The sequence below is a fragment of the Anser brachyrhynchus genome, assembly GCF_964034855.1.
Source record: "Anser brachyrhynchus genome assembly, chromosome: 3".
Classification (NCBI taxonomy): domain Eukaryota; kingdom Metazoa; phylum Chordata; class Aves; order Anseriformes; family Anatidae; genus Anser; species Anser brachyrhynchus.
The window spans coordinates 15,580,572-15,602,620 of record NC_137696.1 but is presented as its reverse complement, the minus strand read 5'-3'; the positions used below and the strand labels follow the sequence as shown (position 1 = coordinate 15,602,620).

At 48.3% G+C, this 22,049-nt stretch overlaps 2 long non-coding RNA genes across 2 annotated transcripts in view; one reads left to right on the top strand and one right to left on the bottom strand.

Moving 5' to 3' along the window:
• The window catches only part of LOC308193025, a 471,820-nt gene that overhangs the window by 274,693 nt on the left and 175,078 nt on the right, over window positions 1-22,049 (bottom strand). The gene's annotated exons all lie outside the window — the stretch shown is intronic.
• The window catches only part of LOC308193028, a 133,823-nt gene continuing 112,389 nt past the window's right edge, over window positions 616-22,049 (top strand). The window contains exon 1 of the long non-coding RNA XR_013949324.1: window positions 616-9,073. This is a non-coding gene — a long non-coding RNA (uncharacterized lncRNA). The remainder of the gene's footprint in view (window positions 9,074-22,049) is intronic.

Sequence of the window (22,049 nt, the reverse complement as noted above, 5' to 3'; positions counted from 1 at the left end):
GCGTCGGGATAGTCCGAGTATCGTCGGGGTATTCCTGCTAGGCCTAGGAAGTGCTGGGGGAAGAACGTTAGGTTTACTCCTGTAAATATTACCCCGAAGTGGGCTTTTGCTCATGTTTGGTGTAGGGTAAACCCAGTGAGTAGTGGGAATCAGTGAGTAAATCCTGCTAGAATGGCAAAGACGGCGCCTATGGATAGGACGTAGTGGAAGTGGGCAACTACGCAGTACGTGTCGTGCAGGGCGATGTCTAGGGAAGAGTTTGCAAGAACGATTCCTGTTAATCCTCCGATGGTAAATAGGAAGATAAATCCTAGAGCTCATAGTATTGGGGGGGGTCTCATTTGATTGTTCCTCCGTGCAGGGTGGCTAGTCAGCTAAATACTTTGATTCCGGTAGGGATGGCAATGATTATAGTGGCTGATGTAAAGTAGGCTCGGGTATCAACGTCTATTCCTACTGTAAACATGTGGTGAGCTCAGACGATGAATCCTAGGAAGCCGATGGATAGTATGGCTCAGACTATTCCCATGTAGCCGAAGGGCTCCTTTTTGCCTGAGTAGTACGTGACTACGTGTGAGATGATTCCGAACCCTGGTAGGATCAGAATATAGACTTCTGGGTGTCCGAAGAATCAGAATAGGTGTTGGTACAGGATTGGGTCTCCTCCTCCAGCGGGGTCGAAGAATGTGGTGTTTAGGTTTCGATCAGTTAGTAATATTGTAATACCGGCGGCGAGTACGGGGAGTGATAGAAGGAGTAGGATGGCGGTAATTAGTACGGATCAGACAAATAGTGGGGTTTGGTATTGTGAGAGTGCGGGGGGTTTTATGTTGATGGCTGTGGTGATAAAGTTGATGGCCCCAAGGATGGAGGAGATACCGGCTAAGTGGAGTGAGAAGATAGCCAGGTCTACTGAAGCTCCGGCGTGGGCAAGGTCACCTGCTAGGGGAGGGTAGACAGTTCAGCCTGTGCCGGCGCCAGCTTCTACAGTGGATGAGGCTAGTAGGAGGAGGAATGATGGGGGGAGGAGTCAAAAGCTTATGTTGTTTATTCGCGGGAATGCTATGTCGGGGGCACCGATTATGAGGGGGACTAATCAGTTGCCGAATCCTCCGATCATGATGGGTATGACTATAAAGAAGCTTATTACAAAGGCGTGAGCGGTAACGATTACATTGTAAATTTGGTCGTCGCCTAGGAGAGTTCCTGGTTGTCCTAGTTCTGCGCGGATTAATAGGCTGAGTGCGGTGCCGACTATTCCTGCTCATGCCCCGAAGATGAGGTACAGGGTGCCAATATCCTTATGGTTAGTGGAAAATAGTCATCGGTTGATGAAGGTGACGGGTAAGATGGCTGAGTGTTGAAGCGTTAGGCTGTAGTCCTTTTTACAGAGGTTTAATTCCTCTTCTTATCGGCTCTGTAGTGAAATTCATGTTGAGTTGCAAGCTCATCGATGCGCACTAGGGTGCGTCAGGGTCTTTGTAGGCAGAAGCCAATTGGTTTAGGCATTTAGCTGTTAACTAGAGTTTTGTGGGATCGAAGCCCATCTGTCTAGGGAGGCTTTAGCTTAATTAAAGCGTCTGACTTGCATTCAGAAGATACAGGTTAATATTCTGTAAGTCTTAATGTGCAGAAACTAAGAGGGTTTAACTCTTATTTAAGGCTTTGAAGGCCTTCGGTTTGGGGTGTTATCCTAAGTTTCTAGACAATGGCATGTATTATTGGGGACAGGGGAAGTAAGAGGATTGATAGTGAGGCAAGGACCGCAGTAGGTGTGCTTGGGGCTTTGCTAGTGTATCATTGTTTTATGTGGTTAGAGGAGTTGGGGGGAAGGGTAATTGTTGAGTGGTATGCGAGGCGTAGGTAGAAGAAGAGGCTGAGCAGTGATAGCATGGCAATTGCCATGGCTGCTGGTGTTATTTCCTGTTTAGTTAGTTCTTGGATGATAAGTCACTTTGGTATAAAGCCTGTTAATGGGGGGAGGCCTGCTAGGGATAAAAGTACTAGTATTAGGGTGGCGTTTAGCACTGGGGTTTTTGTTCATGAGGTTGTGATCATGGATAGGTTAAGGGCTTTGATTTTGTTAAGGGCTAGGAATACGGCTGATGTTATGATTGTGTATAGGTAGAAGGTAAGTAAGGCCAATTTGGGGCTGTAAACTAGGATGATGGCGATTCAGCCTAAGTGGGAGATGGACGAGAAGGCTAGGATTTTGCGTGTTTGTGTTTGGTTCAGTCCTATTCAGCCTCCTAGTGCTGTTGAGGCTAGGGCCATGGCGGTGAGTAGAGCTGGGTCGAGGGATTTGGATGTTAGTAGGAGCAGGGTTAGTGGGGGGAATTTTATGAGGGTCGAGAGTAGCAGGGCTGTTATTAGTGGCGATCCTTGTAGTACTTCTGGGAATCAGAAGTGAAATGGCACTAGGCCCAGTTTAATAGCGATTGCTGCTGTCAGTAGTAGACAGGAGGTTGGGTGGTTTATTTGTGTGATGTCTCATTGGCCGGTGACTCAGGCATTGGTTATGCTAGAGAATAGGACCAGGGCGGAAGCAGCTGCTTGGGTTAGGAAGTATTTCGTTGCGGCTTCTACTGCTCGTGGGTGGTGGGATTTGGCAATTAGGGGAATGATGGCTAGTGCGTTGATCTCCAGTCCTGTCCAGGCCAGAACTCAGTGGTTGCTGGAAATTGTGATTGTGGTGCCCAAGATGAGGCTGAAGGTTATGATTGGGGTCGCGTAAGGGTTCATTAGTAGAGGAGGGGGTTAAACCATCATTTTCGGGGTATGGGCCCGATAGCTTGATTAGCTGACTCTACTAGAAAATAATATAAGGGAAGTATGGAGAATTTTGATTTCTCTTGTGTGGGTTCAATTCCTACTTTTCTAAGGTCAACAGGAAATGAGAGGGCTGTTATACCTCTATGTTCACTTTATCATAGTGACCCTTTGTAGTTCAGGCACATTTCCTTATGTAAGGAGGTAGGCCTGCATAGCAGATAGGTATGCTGATGTGTCAGAGGCACAGAGCTAGTGTGAGGGGTAGGAAGTTTTTTCATAGTAGGTGCATTAGTTGGTCATATCGGAATCGTGGGTATGAAGCTCGGACCCATAAGAAACCAGAAGATAGTAGGAGGACTTTTGTGGCTAGGATGACGGGGAATAGTTCTGTGGGTGGCCCTAGGGCGCTTGGGTTTAGGAATATGATGGCTGTAAGTGTATTTATTAGCATAATGTTCGCATATTCAGCTAGGAAGAATAAGGCGAAGGGTCCTGCGGCGTATTCAACGTTAAACCCTGAGACTAGCTCAGATTCACCCTCTGTGAGGTCAAAAGGAGCTCGGTTTGTCTCTGCTAGGGTGGATACGTATCATATTATTGCTAGGGGTCATGAGGAGAAAATGAAGTATAGAGGCTCCTGTGCGACGGCAAAGGAGCTGAGTGTGTAGCTTCCGCTTAGTATGATTATTGATAGCAGGATTATGGCCAGTGTCACTTCGTATGAAATGGTCTGTGCTACTGCCCGTAGGGCTCCGATTAGTGCGTATTTTGAGTTCGAGGCTCAGCCTGATCATAGGACTGAGTAGACGGCTAGGCTTGACATGGCTATTAGGAAGAGAACTCCGAGGTTTAGATCTGCTAGGGGAAATGGGAGTGGTAGTGGTGCTCAAGTGGTGAGGGCTAGGACAAGGGCTAGTATTGGTATCAGAATGAATAGAAGTGGGGAAGAGGTAGAGGGTCGGATGGGCTCTTTGGTAAATAGTTTCAGTCCGTCCGCAAATGGTTGAAGTAGGCCAAAAGGCCCGACAACGTTAGGGCCTTTGCGGGATTGTATGTAGCTTAGGATTTTCCGTTCTGCTAGGGTTAGGAAGGCTACGGCAATCAGGATTGGGATGATGTATAGGAGGGATATAATGAGGCAGCTTAGTGTTGTTATTTGAATCATGGGTGAAGCTAGGGAGAGGATTTGAACCTCTGGGGAAAGGGCTTAAGCCTTCTGCACTTGCCGGGCTCTGCCACTCTAGCTGGTCCTTTTCTAGGATTGAAAGTGGTGGGGGAAGGCCCTCTTCACGGTTTAGTTGGTTTCACTGCTTAGAGGGGGGGGGCGTGCTTGTGGTATTGGCCCCACTTTCCCGGTCCTTTCGTACTGGGGAGAGTGTGTCATAGATAGAAACCGACCTGGATTGCTCCGGTCTGAACTCAGATCACGTAGGACTGTTAATCGTTGAACAAACGAACCCTTAATAGCGGCTGCACCATTAGGATGTCCTGATCCAACATCGAGGTCGTAAACCCCCCTGTCGATATGGGCTCTTGAGGGGGATTGCGCTGTTATCCCTGGGGTAGCTTGGTCCATTAATCAATTATATTGGGTCTGGTCACTGTTAGCACTTTGAGGGGTAGCTCTAGGTAAAGAGGTATGGTCTTGTTTTTGGAGGATTTGTTCTCCTCCAAGGTCGCCCCAACCGAAAAATATCGACCAGGCTCTGCGATGGTAGTGGCCCCAGTGGGGTTGATTGAGGATTCGCGGTGGTCGTTGATTTTTAAGTTCCACAGGGTCTTCTCGTCTTATGTTCACATCCCCGCTTTTGCACGGGGAGATCAATTTCACTGATTATCTGTGAGAGACAGTTAAGACCTCGTTTAGCCATTCATACAAGTCTCGATTTATGGGACAATTGATTGCGCTACCTTTGCACGGTTAGGATACCGCGGCCGTTAAACCTAAGTCACCGGGCAGGCATCACCTTCAATACTTGTTTAATTTGCTGAAGGCTATGTTTTTGGTAAACAGTCGGGCCTTATTAATTTGCCGAGTTCCTTTCACAGATTTTAATCGCTCTTATAGGCGCTCCTGAGTCGGGTTAACAGGGTTAGTTAATACGTGGTCTTGTAGGGGTTTTTGTATCTGTCTAGGTCTGTTAATAATGTTTCTATGTAAGCTTGCGCCGTTAGAGGGGTGTGGCCCTGAGTTACTTATTTTAGCATTAATTCTCCTATATTCATAGGTTGACCTGTTTGTGATAAGGGAATCATCTTATTTTGGTATTTTTAGGTGGTGGAGCTTTGACGCACTCTTTTTTGATGGCTGCTTTAGGGCCCACGGTAGGATCAGTAGTAAGAATTATCCGCTAGTCGAGGTTGTGTCCTTTTTTAATGGAGCTGTCCCTCCATTAAATAGCTCTTAATCATCTCATTAGGGTTCAGGATGTCCGGTAGGGAGGATTAAGGGGGAACTTAGATTCGTTTCACAGGTAACCAGCTATCACCCAGCTCGGTTGGCTTTTCACCTCTACTGACAAGTCATCCCACTCTTTTGCAACAGAGACGGGTTCGCTCTCTTTAACTGCTTGAAAGTAGCTCGCTTGGGTTTCGGGGGGGCAAACTTTAGTTCACTTTGCTTGGTTGTTCTCGCTAAACCATGATGCAAAAGGTACAAGGGTTGATCTTTGCTGTCTGTCGCTTTGATTGTTTCACTGCTATTTCATCTTTCCCTTACGGTACTGGGGTCTCTATCGCGTCTAAGTGTCTTTTCTATCGCCTATACTAAGACTGTAAAATGCTTTAGTTTAATTAGTTTAGTAAATTCTTTAGTTTTGGTGTACTATTTGTGTGGTTGAGCTAGAGGGGGGGCTTCAAGACGATCCGGTCTAGTAGATATCTTTCAGGTGTAAGCTGAGTGCTTTGGTGTTATAGCTACGTCTTGATATTCTAAGTACACCTTCCGGTACACTTACCTTGTTACGACTTACCTCATCTTCAGCGTATTTATGGTATTAGTTATGTGGGATGTGGCTTTTGAGGAGGGTGACGGGCGGTATGTACGTGCCCCAGGGCCGGCTTAAAGTAGGCTCTATTGTCCCACTTTACTGCTAAATCCGCCTTCCAGAAGTGGTTTCACGCTTCTTTCCGTGTGCCCTATGAATAGGGAATGTAGCCCATTTCTTCCACTCCATAGGCTATACCTTGACCTGTCTTATTAGCGGGGTGCTATTGTGTCCACTGTTGTGCTCTCATTCGAGGTGGGCTGGCGACGGCGGTATGTAGGCTGTGTTGGCAAGGGGTGGTTGGGTTAATCGGGGATTATCGATTGTAGAACAGGCTCCTCTAGGTGGGTTTGGGGCACCGCCAAGTCCTTAGAGTTTTAAGCGTTTGTGCTCGTAGTTCTCTGGCGGATACTTCGGTAAAGTAAGTATCAAGATTTAGGGCCAGGCATAGTGGGGTATCTAATCCCAGTTTGGGCCCTGGCTTTCGTGGGTTTAAATCAGTCGTTAGTTCCTAAGATCATCTTAATGGTGTGTTTAGGTGCATCTTGGGCTTATGACAGCTCAGTTGCATTTTGATCTTAGTTAGCTAGGATAGGCATTTTACCACTCTTTACGCCGTGTCAATAGGACGGTTGATTTGGGTTTCTTGTATGACCGCGGTGGCTGGCACAAGATTTACCAACCCTTGAAGTTAGGCTGTTGCTATAACTAAGTCAAGTTTGCACTCATTGCTTAATGTTAATTACTGCTGAATACCCGTGGGGGCGTGGCTTAGCGAGGCGTCTTGGGCTACTACTTGGGTGTGCCTGATACCCGCTCCTCAAGGCCTGTATGGGGGTAGGTGGTCGAGGGCGTTTACACTGGGGCGCGGATACTTGCATGTATATATTTAGCAAAAACCAACCGTAAGGTTAGGACTAAGTCTTTTGTCCGCAGGCATGTTTTATGCCATCTTGGCAACTTCAGTGCCATGCTTTGTGTTAAGCTATGTGGACGGGGGTGTGGTTAGCTGATAGTTGAGTGGTGAGTGAGAGTGAAGTATATGAAATTATTGCTTGTGTTTACTATTTTTAGTACTGGAGTTTCTCTAATAAGTTTAAGTTATTTTGTATGTGTTTGTGTGTATATGTACATCGTTCCGATGATGTCATGGAAGGGATGATTAATGGAGTTTTAGAGGTAGTTTGCTGGGATTGGGCGATGAAGGTTTATGCTACATGGTGGTTAGCGAAAGTTTACTGGTTTAGTTTGTGAAGCGCAGGGGTTGCGCTTAATGATTTGTTGTTTTGTGCTATGTCCAACGAGCATTCATCCAATAGCCCCATTTAACCCGGAGGGTGGAGGTAACATTAACTGAATGTGGTCAAAGTGCATCAGTGTCAGGATGATTCCCCATATACGCCAACCGTCTCATCGAGGGACCCTTGAAATATAGGATAGGCCGTGAGGCAGGTGTGTCCAGGCTTAGATTGTGGGACCCCCGAGATCACTGGGAATAGCCACCTGTGAGGTAACCCCGGAAAAAATAAGAGGAACCAGAGGCGCCAAAAAGCTGGAACATGCCGCGATTACGCATTGAGAAGGTGAAAGTACTCACAGATGCCACTTTGAAGGGCAAGGAGGGGTGAGTGAACCCAATGGATGGCCCTGACCGAGGAACCAGAGGCGCAAAAATGTGAGGAGGGCGAGGGGTTTAGGGGGAACGTATGGGCCTGAAGCTAGTCATACCGGACATTATGTGCAACGGGTTGCTGATTTCACGTGAGGAGTACGATTAATAAATCCGTCTGATACGAACTGCATGAGATATGTGGTGGAGAGTTGTTGTTGGAGCATGTCCTGTGAGCATTCATTAAAATGGGGTCTTGTTATGCGCTTGAGTGGAGTTGTATTGGGTGTTGTGGGGTATGGTCCTAGAACATTCATGCCGGGTGGTTTGGTAGGAGTGTGTTTAAGGGTTTAATGGCCGTGTACATGTATGGGTTTAGCACCTGCTTATAAGATAGTCCGTATATAATGTATATTACTGGTACTATAGTATGTATGTATATGGGGTATATAAATTTATGCACGAATATGCATAACCAAATACCCCCGCCTCGGGGGGGGAGGGGGGGGGGGTTAAGCATAATGGCATAGATGGGGTAGAATTATTGGGGGCTTGCGGTTAGTTCCTGTAGTTGAGAACAATGGCGGCTTTTCGAGCCGCAGGCCTCGGGTAGTGTCCGGGCAGGAATAATGACTTATGTTTATGTTTTTTTTAGGGATTTGCTTTGCGGTGGGTGTTTTGGGTGTGGCGTCGAATCCTTCGCCGTATTATGGGGTTGTTGGTTTGGTGTTAGCGTCTGTGGCGGGGTGCGGGTGGTTGCTGGGCCTTGGGGTTTCGTTCGTGGCTTTAGTGCTGTTTATGGTGTATTTGGGGGGTATGCTGGTGGTGTTTGTTTATTCAGTAGCTTTAGCAGCGGAGCCTTTCCCTGGGGCTTGGGGGGATTGACGGGTGATTGGATGTGCAGTAGCGTTTGTGGCAATTGTTTTTGGGGGGTTGGTGTTTGGGGGGTTTATGGGGGCTTGGAAGTTCGGGGTTTCTACTGTGAATAATGTTGGGGTGTTTGTTGTTCGGTCGGATTTTAGTGGAGTTTCCATGTTTTATTCACATGGGGCAGGGATGTTTTTAGTGGCGGGTTGGGGGCTGTTGTTGACTTTGTTTGTTGTATTGGAGCTTGTGCGGGGGTTGTCGCGGGGTGCTATTCGGGCGGTTTAGGGGTTAGGGTCAGAGAATAGTTTATTGAAAATGCCAGCTTTGGGAGCTGGAGATAAAGGTTTGAGTCCTTTTTTTCTGAGTTTGGGGTACTCTAAGAAGTGGTAAGTCTTCAATCTTTGGTTTACAAGACCAATGTTTTTATAAACTATTAGAGTATTTAGCAGTTGAGTATTTTGTTTTCTAGGGCGCTTGCGGCGGGGAGGAGAAATAGGAGGATAGTGAAGTAGGCGATTGAAGCGAGTTGGCCGATGATGATGAATGGGTGTTCGACGGGTTGGCTTCCTACTCATGTTAGGACGAGGAGGTCGGCGACTAGTACTCAGAATAGGAGCTGGGAGAGTGGTCGGAATGTTATTGCTCGTTGTTTTGATTTGTGCAGGAATGGGATTAGGAATAGGATCAGTACGGAGGCGGCCAGTGCTAATACGCCTCCTAGTTTATTTGGGATTGAACGTAGGATGGCGTAGGCGAATAGGAAGTATCATTCTGGCTTGATGTGTGGTGGGGTTACTAGTGGGTTTGCTGGGGTGAAGATTTCTGGGTCTCCCAGGAGGTTAACCGCTCATGCTTCTTTCTTATGAGACGTTAGTAAACCAATTACATAGCCTTGTCAAGACTAAATCACAGGTAAAAATCCTGTACATCTCATGTGGCCAACCACTCCCAACTAGGATTCCAAGACGCCTCATCACCCATCATAGAAGAACTCGTTGAATTCCACGACCACGCCCTAATCGTTGCCCTAGCTATCTGCAGCCTAGTTCTCTACCTTTTAGCCCACATACTAACAGAAAAACTCTCGTCCAATGCTGTAGACGCCCAAGAAGTAGAGCTGATCTGGACAATCCTACCTGCTATCGTCCTGGTACTCCTCGCCCTCCCATCCCTACAAATCCTCTACATAATGGACGAAATCGACGAACCAGACCTCACCCTAAAAGCCATCGGCCACCAATGATACTGAAGCTATGAATACACAGACTTCAAAGACCTATCATTCGACTCCTACATAGTGCCCACCCCAGACTTACCCAACGGCCACTTCCGACTGCTAGAAGTTGACCACCGCGTAGTTATCCCAATAGAATCCCCCATCCGCGTGATCATTACTGCAGGAGACGTACTCCACTCCTGAGCAGTCCCAACGCTCGGAGTTAAAACAGACGCAATCCCAGGCCGACTAAACCAAACTTCATTCATTACCACCCGGCCTGGGATTTTTTACGGACAATGCTCAGAAATTTGCGGGGCTAATCACAGCTACATACCCATTGTAGTAGAATCAACCCCACTCCCACATTTCGAGGCCTGATCGTCCCTTCTATCATCATCCTAATCATTAAGAAGCTATGCAACAGCACTAGCCTTTTAAGCTAGAAAAGAGGGACTTCCCCCTCCTTAATGATATGCCACAGCTTAACCCCGCACCATGATTTTCAATCATAATTATAACCTGATTAACCCTAGCACTCCTCATCCAACCAAAACTACTAGCCTTCACCACAACCAACCCCCCATCAAATAAGACCTCCCTCACTACCAAACCCACACCATGATCCTGACCATGAACCTAAGCTTCTTTGACCAATTTTCCAGCCCCAATCTATTCGGCATCCCCTTAATCCTACTATCCCTACTCTTCCCAGCCCTACTATTCCCGTCCCCAAACAACCGATGAATCAACAACCGCCTTTCTACTATCCAAACATGACTCCTTCACCTAATCACAAAACAACTAATAGTCCCACTCAACAAAAATGGCCACAAATGAGCCATAATATTTACATCCCTAATAATCATACTTCTTACAATCAACCTTCTAGGCCTCCTTCCATATACATTCACCCCAACCACCCAACTATCTATGAACATAGCCCTAGCCTTCCCACTATGGCTCGCCACACTACTAACAGGCCTACGAAACCAACCATCAGCCTCTTTAGCCCACCTATTACCCGAAGGTACCCCTACACCCCTAATCCCCGCACTAATCCTGATCGAAACAACCAGCCTACTAATCCGCCCCCTAGCCCTCGGAGTCCGCCTTACAGCCAACCTTACAGCAGGACACTTACTCATCCAACTCATCTCTACAGCCTCCATTGCATTAATACCCACCCTTCCTGCAGTATCCATCCTAACAATAATCATCCTACTACTCCTAACCATCCTAGAAGTAGCAGTAGCCATAATCCAGGCCTACGTCTTCGTGCTCCTTCTAAGCCTATACTTACAAGAAAACATCTAATGGCACACCAAGCACACTCATACCACATAGTTGACCCAAGCCCTTGACCAATCTTCGGGGCAGCCGCCGCCCTACTCACAACCTCAGGATTAATCATGTGATTCCACTACAACTCATCCATACTACTAACCCTAGGCCTCATCTCAATACTCCTAGTAATACTCCAATGATGACGAGACATTGTACGAGAAAGCACCTTCCAAGGCCATCACACTCCCACAGTCCAAAAAGGCCTACGATACGGCATAATCCTTTTCATCACATCCGAAGCATTCTTCTTCTTAGGGTTCTTCTGAGCGTTCTTCCACTCGAGCCTGGCCCCAACCCCAGAACTAGGAGGCCAATGACCCCCAACAGGAATTAAACCACTCAACCCGATAGAAGTCCCCCTACTAAACACAGCCATCCTACTAGCCTCAGGCGTTACCGTAACGTGAGCCCATCACAGCATCACAGAAGGAAACCGAAAACATGCCATCCACGCCCTAACCCTAACGATCCTCTTGGGATTCTACTTCACAGCCCTACAAGCAATAGAATACCACGAAGCCCCATTCTCAATCGCCGATAGCGTCTACGGATCTACCTTCTTCGTTGCCACTGGATTCCACGGACTCCACGTAATCATCGGATCCTCCTTCCTGACCGTCTGCCTCTTCCGACTGATCAAGTTCCACTTTACATCAGACCACCACTTCGGATTCGAGGCAGCAGCCTGATACTGACACTTCGTAGACGTCATCTGACTATTCCTCTACATAACCATCTACTGATGAGGATCTTGCTCTTCTAGTATATTAATTACAATTGACTTCCAATCTCTAGAATCTGGTATAAACCCAGAGGAGAGCAATGAACGCACTCATGTTCATATTCGCCCTATCATCAATCCTAAGCGCCGCCCTAACCGCATTAAACTTCTGACTCGCCCAAATAAACCCCGACTCAGAGAAACTCTCACCGTACGAATGTGGATTCGACCCACTTGGATCTGCTCGATTACCATTCTCAGTCCGATTCTTCCTCAGTAGCCATCCTGTTCGTCCTATTCGACCTAGAAATCGCCCTCCTACTCCCCCTGCCATGAGCCGTCCAACTCCAATCCCCCCTAATGACCCTCACCTGAACTGTAGTGATCCTCCTTCTCCTAACACTCGGACTGGCCTACGAGTGAATTCAAGGGGGCCTAGAATGAGCAGAATAACAGAAAGTTAGTCTAACCAAAAAGATAGCTGGTTTCGACCCAGCAGATTACAGCCAACCCTGTAACTTTCTTATGTCGCCCCTACATTTAAGCTTCTACTCAGCCTTCATTTTCAGCGGACTAGGGCTAGCCTTCCACCGAACCCACCTAGTATCCGCCCTACTATGCCTTGAAAGCATAATATTATCGATATTCGTAGGCCTATCAATATGATCCATCGAAAACCAAGTCTCCTCATTCACCATGGTACCAATTCTCATGCTAACCTTCTCAGCTTGTGAGGCGGGCACAGGCCTGGCCATCCTAGTAGCCTCCACCCGCACACATGGCTCCGACCATCTACACAACCTAAACCTCCTGCAATGCTAAAAATCATCCTACCCACAATCATACTTCTTCCAACAGCCCTGCTGTCTCCACCAAAATTTCTATGGACTAACACCACCTTATACAGCCTCCTAATCGCTGCCCTAAGCCTACAGTGATTAATCCCAACCTACTACCCCTACAAATTTTTATCCAACTGAACAGGAATTGACCAAATCTCATCCCCCCTCCTAGTACTATCCTGCTGACTACTCCCACTCATAATCATAGCAAGCCAAAACCACCTGCAACAAGAACCCCTACAACGCAAACGAATCTTTATCTCAACCTTAGTCGCAGTCCAGCCATTCATCCTACTAGCCTTTTCCACCACAGAACTAGCACTATTTTACATCTCATTTGAAGCAACCCTCATTCCCACCCTAATCTTAATCACCCGATGGGGGAACCAACCAGAACGCCTAAGCGCTGGCATCTACCTGCTATTCTACACGCCAGTAAGCTCTCTACCCCTGCTAATCACAATCATACACCTATACGTGAAAATTGGCACCCTGCACCTGCCAACCCTACAACTAACCCACCCAACCCTATCCACCTCATGGACAGGAATACTATCAGGTCTAGCACTGCTCATAGCATTCATAGTAAAAGCCCCACTATACGGCCTACACCTCTGACTGCCAAAAGCCCACGTAGAAGCACCCATCGCAGGCTCAATACTCCTCGCCGCCCTACTACTAAAGCTAGGAGGATACGGAATTATACGAGTCACTCTATTTATGGGCCCACTGTCCAACCTCCTGCACTACCCCTTCCTAACCCTGGCCCTATGAGGCGCCCTAATGACTAGCTCAATCTGCCTACGACAGACAGACCTAAAATCACTAATCGCTTATTCATCCGTTAGCCACATAGGCCTAGTTATCGCCGCAGGAATAATCCAAACCCACTGATCATTCTCAGGGGCAATGATCCTAATAATTTCCCATGGACTAACTTCCTCCATACTATTCTGCCTAGCCAACACAAACTATGAACGTACGCACAGCCGAATTCTACTACTCACACGAGGCCTACAACCTCTCCTACCACTCATAGCTACCTGATGATTGCTGGCCAATCTAACAAACATAGCCTTACCCCCAACAACAAACCTCATAGCAGAGCTAACCATTATAATCACCTTATTCAACTGATCTGCCTTCACGATCATCCTAACAGGAATCGCAACCCTACTAACCGCCTCCTACACCTTATTCATACTACTAATGACCCAACGAGGCTCAATCCCCTCCCACATCACATCTATGCAAAACTCAACCACGCGAGAACACCCGCTCATAACACTCCACATTATCCCAATATTCCTCCTAATCCTCAAACCCGAACTGATCTCCGGAATCCCCTCATGCAAGTATAGTTTAAACCAAACATTAGACTGTGATTCTAAGAATAGAAGTTCAAACCTTCTTACCTGCCGAGGGGAGGGTTTAACCAACAAGAGCTGCTAACTCTTACATCTGAGCCTAAAACCTCAGCCCCCTTACTTTTAAAGGATAACAGCAATCCACTGGTCTTAGGAACCACCCATCTTGGTGCAAATCCAAGTAAAAGTAGTGAACCCCACACTACTAATCAACTCCCTCACACTACTCACGCTGACAATCCTCCTAACCCCAATCATCCTGCCATTTCTATTTAAAAACTTTAAAAACACCCCACAAGCCACCACCCGCGCTGTTAAAACCGCATTCCTAATTAGCCTAGCCCCTACAACCGCATTCATCTACTCGGGAGTAGAATCTGTCACCTGCCACTGGGAGTGAAAATTCATTATAAACTTTAAAATCCCCCTGAGCCTAAAAATAGACCAATACTCAATAACATTTCTTCCAATCGCCCTATTTGTAACATGATCAATCCTACAATTCGCCATATGATACATGGCCTCAGAGCCATACGTAACAAAATTTTTCACCTACCTACTGACATTCCTAGTCGCCATACTCCTCCTAACAACCGCAAACAACATATTCCTCCTATTCGTAGGCTGGGAAGGAGTACGAATCATGTCCTTCCTTCTCATCGGCTGATGACAAGGCCGAGCAGATGCCAACACCGCCGCCCTACGAGCCGTAATCTACAACCGAATCGGAGACATCGGACTGATCCTGAGCATAGCATGACTAGCTTCAACATTCAACACCTGAGAGATCCAACAAGCCGTACACCCCCACCAAACCCCAATCCTCCCCCTCATAGGATTAATCCTCGCAGCCGCAGGAAAATCCGCCCAATTTGGACTCCACCCATGACTGCCCGCAGCAATAGAAGGCCCCACCCCAGTATCAGCCCTACTGCACTCCAGTACCATAGTAGTAGCCGGAATCTTCCTGCTCATCCGCATGCACCCCCTGCTAGCCACCAACCAGACAGCCCTAACTGCCTGCCTATGCCTAGGTGCTCTATCAACCCTATTCGCTGCCACATGCACCCTAACCCAAAATGACATCAAAAAAATCATTGCTTTCTCAACATCCAGCCAACTAGGACTAATAATAGTCACTATCGGACTAAACCTCCCACAACTAGCCTTCCTACACATCTCAACCCATGCCTTCTTTAAAGCCATACTATTCCTATGCTCAGGGTCTATCATCCACAACCTAAACGGAGAACAAGATATCCGAAAGATAGGAGGCCTACAGAAAATACTCCCAGTCACTACTTCCTGCCTAACCATCGGAAACCTGGCGCTGATAGGAACCCCATTCCTAGCCGGATTCTACTCAAAAGACCTCATCATCGAAAGCTTAAACACATCATACCTAAATACTTGAGCCCTACTCCTAACCCTTATAGCCACAGCATTCACCGCAACCTACAGCATCCGCATAACCATCCTAGTCCAAGCTGGACAAACCCGAATCCCCCCAATAGTATCAATAAACGAAAACAACCCACTAATCACCGCCCCCCTAACCCGACTCGCCCTAGGCAGCATTACAGCAGGAATAATCATTACCTCTTTCATCACACCAACCAAAACCCCCCCAATAACCATACCCCTTATCACCAAAACTGCTGCCATCCTCATAACAATCCTAGGAATCATCCTAGCCCTAGAACTATCGAACATAACACACACCCTCACTCACCCCAAACCAACCCCCCTCATAAACTTCTCCTCTGCATTAGGGTACTTCAACCCCCTAGTACACCGATTCTTCTCCAAAAACCTACTAGAAAAGGGACAAAACATTGCCCTACACTTGATCGACCTCTCCTGACTCAAAAAAATAGGGCCAGAGGGCCTTGCTGAACTACAAGTAGCCGCAAGCAAAGCCGCAACCTCAATACACACAGGGCTAATTAAGGCCTACCTAGGATCCTTCGCCCTCTCCATCCTGGTAATAATCCTAATAACACACAGACTCACTAATGGCCCCTAACATCCGCAAATCCCATCCCCTACTAAAAATAATCAACAACTCCCTAATCGACCTACCTGCCCCCTCCAACATCTCTGCCTGATGAAACTTCGGCTCCCTTCTAGCCATCTGCTTAGCCACACAAATCCTAACAGGCCTGCTACTAGCCATACACTACACCGCAGACACTTCACTCGCCTTCTCCTCAGTAGCTCACACATGCCGAGACGTCCAGTACGGATGGCTCATCCGCAACCTCCACGCCAATGGTGCTTCGCTCTTCTTTATCTGCATCTACTTACACATCGGACGAGGCCTCTACTACGGCTCCTACCTATACAAAGAAACCTGAAACACAGGATTAATCCTCCTACTCACCCTAATAGCAACTGCCTTAGTAGGGTATGTCCTACCATGAGGACAAATGTCATTCTGAGGGGCCACCGTAATCACCAACCTATTCTCAGCCATCCCGTACATTGGGCAAACTCTAGTAGAATGAGCCTGAGGAGGATTCTCAGTAGACAATCCAACCTTAACCCGATTCTTCGCCATCCACTTCCTACTGCCCTTCCTAATTGCAGGAATCACCCTAGTCCACCTAACCTTCCTACACGAATCAGGCTCAAATAACCCACTAGGAATCGTATCAGACTGCGACAAAATCCCATTCCACCCACACTTCTCCATGAAAGACAGCTTAGGGCTTACCCTAATAATCACCCCTCTAATAGCACTAGCCCTATTTTCACCGAACTTCCTGGTTCTTGGAATCCTAGTTGGGAGTGGTTGGCCACATGAGATGTACAGGATTTTTACCTGTGATTTAGTCTTGACAAGGCTATGTAATTGGTTTACTAACGTCTCATAAGAAAGAAGCATGAGCGGTTAATGCAGTTGGCTTGAAACCCATCCCCAGTGGTGCCAGTGCACTCTCTGCACTCACTGCACTGCATCCCCAGTGGTGCCAGTGCGCTCTCTGGAGTCACAGCACTGCATCCCCAGTGGTGCCAGTGCACTCTCTGGACTCACTGCACTGCATCCCCAGTGGTGCCAGTGCACTCTGTGGACTCACTGTAGTGCATCCCCAGTGGTGCCAGTGCTCTCTCTGGACTCACTGTACTGCATCCACAGTGGTGCCAGTGCACACGCTGGACTCACTGCAGTGCATCCCCAGTGGTGCCAGTGCACTCTCTGGACTCACTGCACTGCATCCCCAGTGGTGCCAGTGCACTCTCTGGACTCACTGCAGGGCATCCCCAGTGGTGCCAGTGCACTCTCTGGACTCACTGCACTGCATCCCCAGTGGTGCCAGTGCACTCTCTGGACTCACTGAAGTGCATCCCCATTGGTGCCATTGCACTCTCTGCACTCACTGCACTGCATCCCCAGTGGTGCCAGTGCGCTCTCCGGAGTCACAGCACTGCATCCCCAGTGGTGCCAGTGCACTCACTGGACACACTGTACTGCATTACAGGTGGTGCCAGTGCACTCTCTGCACTCACTGCACAGCATCCCCAGTGGTGCCAGTGCATTCACTGGACTCACTGGACTGCATCACCAGTGGTGCCAGTGCACTCTCTGGACTCACTGCAGTGCATCCCCAGTGGTGCCAGTGCACTCTCTGGACTCACTGCACTGCATCCCCAGTGGTGCCAGTGCAGTCTCTGGACTCACTGCAGTGCATCCCCAGTGGTGCCAGTGCAGTCTCTGGACTCACTGCACTGCATCCCCAGTGGTGCCAGTGCACTCTCTGGACTCACTGCAGTGCATCCCCAGTGGTGCCAGTGCAGTCTCTGGACTCACTGCAGTGCATCGCCAGTGGTGCCAGTGCACTCTCTCGAGTCACTGAAGTGCATCCCCAGTGGTGTCAGTGCACTCACTGGACTGACTGCACTGCATCCCCAGTGGTGCCAGTGCGCTCTCCGGAGTCACAGCACTGCATCCCCAGTGGTGCCAGTGCACTCACTGGACTCACTGCACTGCATCACAGGTGGTGCCAGTGCACTCTCTGGACTCACTACAGTGAATCCCCGGTGGTGCCAGTGCACTCTCTGCACTCACTGCACAGCATCCCCAGTGGTGCCAGTGCACTCACTGGACTCACTGGACTGCATCCCCAGTGGTGCCAGTGCACTCTCTGGACTCACTGAACTGCATCCCCAGTGGTGCCAGTGCACTCTCTGGACTCACTGCACTGCATCCCCAGTGGTGTCAGTGCACTCTCTGGACTCACTGAAGTGCATCCCCAGTGGTGCCAGTGCACTCTCTGGACTCACTGCAGTGCATCCCCAGTGGTGCCAGTGCACTCTCTGGACTCACTGCACTGCATCCCCAGTGGTGATGGTACAATCTCTGGACTCACTGTACTGCATCCCCAGTGGTGCCAGTGCACTCTCTGGACTCACTGCAGTGCATCCCCGGTGGTGCCAGTGCACTCTCTGGACTCACTGCACTGCATTCCCAGTGGTGCCAGTGAAGTCTCTGGACTCACTGCAGTGCATCCCCAGTGGTGCCAGTGCAGTCACTGGACTCACTGCAGTTCATCCCCAGTGGTGCCAGTGCACTCTCTGGACTCACTGCAGTGCATCCCCAGTGGTGCCAGTGCACTCTCTGGACTCACTGCACTGCATCCCCAGTGGTGCCAGTGCACTCTCTGGACTCACTGCAGTGCATCCCCAGTGGTGCCAGTGCACTCTCTGGACTCACTGCACTGCATCCCCAGTGGTGCCAGTGCACTCTCTGCACTCACTGCACTGCATTCCCAGTGGTGCCAGTGAAGTCTCTGGACTCACTGCACTGCATCCCCAGTGGTGCCAGTGCAATCTCTGGACTCACTGCAGTTCATCCCCAGTGGTGCCAGTGCACTCTCTGGACTCACTGCAGTGCATCCCCAGGGCAAAAGCGGGGATGTGAACATAAGACGAGAAGACCCTGTGGAACTTAAAAATCAACGACCACCGCGAATCCTCAATCAACCCCACTGGGGCCACTACCATCGCAGAGCCTGGTCGATATTTTTCGGTTGGGGCGACCTTGGAGGAGAACAAATCCTCCAAAAACAAGACCATACCTCTTTACCTAGAGCTACCCCTCAAAGTGCTAACAGTGACCAGACCCAATATAATTGATTAATGGACCAAGCTACCCCAGGGATAACAGCGCAATCCCCCTCAAGAGCCCATATCGACAGGGGGGTTTACGACCTCGATGTTGGATCAGGACATCCTAATGGTGCAGCCGCTATTAAGGGTTCGTTTGTTCAACGATTAACAGTCCTACGTGATCTGAGTTCAGACCGGAGCAATCCAGGTCGGTTTCTATCTATGACACACTCTCCCCAGTACGAAAGGACCGGGAAAGTGGGGCCAATACCACAAGCACGCCCCCCCCCTCTAAGCAGTGAAACCAACTAAACCGTGAAGAGGGCCTTCCCCCACCACTTTCAATCCTAGAAAAGGACCAGCTAGAGTGGCAGAGCCCGGCAAGTGCAGAAGGCTTAAGCCCTTTCCCCAGAGGTTCAAATCCTCTCCCTAGCTTCACCCATGATTCAAATAACAACACTAAGCTGCCTCATTATATCCCTCCTATACATCATCCCAATCCTGATTGCCGTAGCCTTCCTAACCCTAGCAGAACGGAAAATCCTAAGCTACATACAATCCCGCAAAGGCCCTAACGTTGTCGGGCCTTTTGGCCTACTTCAACCATTTGCGGACGGACTGAAACTATTTACCAAAGAGCCCATCCGACCCTCTACCTCTTCCCCACTTCTATTCATTCTGATACCAATACTAGCCCTTGTCCTAGCCCTCACCACTTGAGCACCACTACCACTCCCATTTCCCCTAGCAGATCTAAACCTCGGAGTTCTCTTCCTAATAGCCATGTCAAGCCTAGCCGTCTACTCAGTCCTATGATCAGGCTGAGCCTCGAACTCAAAATACGCACTAATCGGAGCCCTACGGGCAGTAGCACAGACCATTTCATACGAAGTGACACTGGCCATAATCCTGCTATCAATAATCATACTAAGCGGAAGCTACACACTCAGCTCCTTTGCCATCGTACAGGAGCCTCTATACTTCATTTTCTCCTCATGACCCCTAGCAATAATATGATACGTATCCACCCTAGCAGAGACAAACCGAGCTCCTTTTGACCTCACAGAGGGTGAATCTGAGCTAGTCTCAGGGTTTAACGTTGAATATGCCGCAGGACCCTTCGCCTTATTCTTCCTAGCTGAATATGCGAACATTATGCTAATAAATACACTTACAGCCATCATATTCCTAAACCCAAGCGCCCTAGGGCCACCCACAGAACTATTCCCCGTCATCCTAGCCACAAAAGTCCTCCTACTATCTTCTGGTTTCTTATGGGTCCGAGCTTCATACCCACGATTCCGATATGACCAACTAATGCACCTACTATGAAAAAACTTCCTACCCCTCACACTAGCTCTGTGCCTCTGACACATCAGCATACCTATCTGCTATGCAGGCCTACCTCCTTACATAAGGAAATGTGCCTGAACTACAAAGGGTCACTATGATAAAGTGAACATAGAAGTATAACAGCCCTCTCATTTCCTGTTGACCTTAGAAAAGTAGGAATTGAACCCACACAAGAGAAATCAAAATTCTCCATACTTCCCTTATATTATTTTCTAGTAGAGTCAGCTAATCAAGCTATCGGGCCCATACCCCGAAAATGATGGTTTAACCCCCTCCTCTACTAATGAACCCTTACGCGACCCCAATCATAACCTTCAGCCTCATCTTGGGCACCACAATCACAATTTCCAGCAACCACTGAGTTCTGGCCTGGACAGGACTGGAGATCAACGCACTAGCCATCATTCCCCTAATTGCCAAATCCCACCACCCACGAGCAGTAGAAGCCGCAACGAAATACTTCCTAACCCAAGCAGCTGCTTCCGCCCTGGTCCTATTCTCTAGCATAACCAATGCCTGAGTCACCGGCCAATGAGACATCACACAAATAAACCACCCAACCTCCTGTCTACTACTGACAGCAGCAATCGCTATTAAACTGGGCCTAGTGCCATTTCACTTCTGATTCCCAGAAGTACTACAAGGATCGCCACTAATAACAGCCCTGCTACTCTCGACCCTCATAAAATTCCCCCCACTAACCCTGCTCCTACTAACATCCAAATCCCTCGACCCAGCTCTACTCACCGCCATGGCCCTAGCCTCAACAGCACTAGGAGGCTGAATAGGACTGAACCAAACACAAACACGCAAAATCCTAGCCTTCTCGTCCATCTCCCACTTAGGCTGAATCGCCATCATCCTAGTTTACAGCCCCAAATTGGCCTTACTTACCTTCTACCTATACACAATCATAACATCAGCCGTATTCCTAGCCCTTAACAAAATCAAAGCCCTTAACCTATCCATGATCACAACCTCATGAACAAAAACCCCAGTGCTAAACGCCACCCTAATACTAGTACTTTTATCCCTAGCAGGCCTCCCCCCATTAACAGGCTTTATACCAAAGTGACTTATCATCCAAGAACTAACTAAACAGGAAATAACACCAGCAGCCATGGCAATTGCCATGCTATCACTGCTCAGCCTCTTCTTCTACCTACGCCTCGCATACCACTCAACAATTACCCTTCCCCCCAACTCCTCTAACCACATAAAACAATGATACACTAGCAAAGCCCCAAGCACACCTACTGCGGTCCTTGCCTCACTATCAATCCTCTTACTTCCCCTGTCCCCAATAATACATGCCATTGTCTAGAAACTTAGGATAACACCCCAAACCGAAGGCCTTCAAAGCCTTAAATAAGAGTTAAACCCTCTTAGTTTCTGCACATTAAGACTTACAGAATATTAACCTGTATCTTCTGAATGCAAGTCAGACGCTTTAATTAAGCTAAAGCCTCCCTAGACAGATGGGCTTCGATCCCACAAAACTCTAGTTAACAGCTAAATGCCTAAACCAATTGGCTTCTGCCTACAAAGACCCTGACGCACCCTAGTGCGCATCGATGAGCTTGCAACTCAACATGAATTTCACTACAGAGCCGATAAGAAGAGGAATTAAACCTCTGTAAAAAGGACTACAGCCTAACGCTTCAACACTCAGCCATCTTACCCGTCACCTTCATCAACCGATGACTATTTTCCACTAACCATAAGGATATTGGCACCCTGTACCTCATCTTCGGGGCATGAGCAGGAATAGTCGGCACCGCACTCAGCCTATTAATCCGCGCAGAACTAGGACAACCAGGAACTCTCCTAGGCGACGACCAAATTTACAATGTAATCGT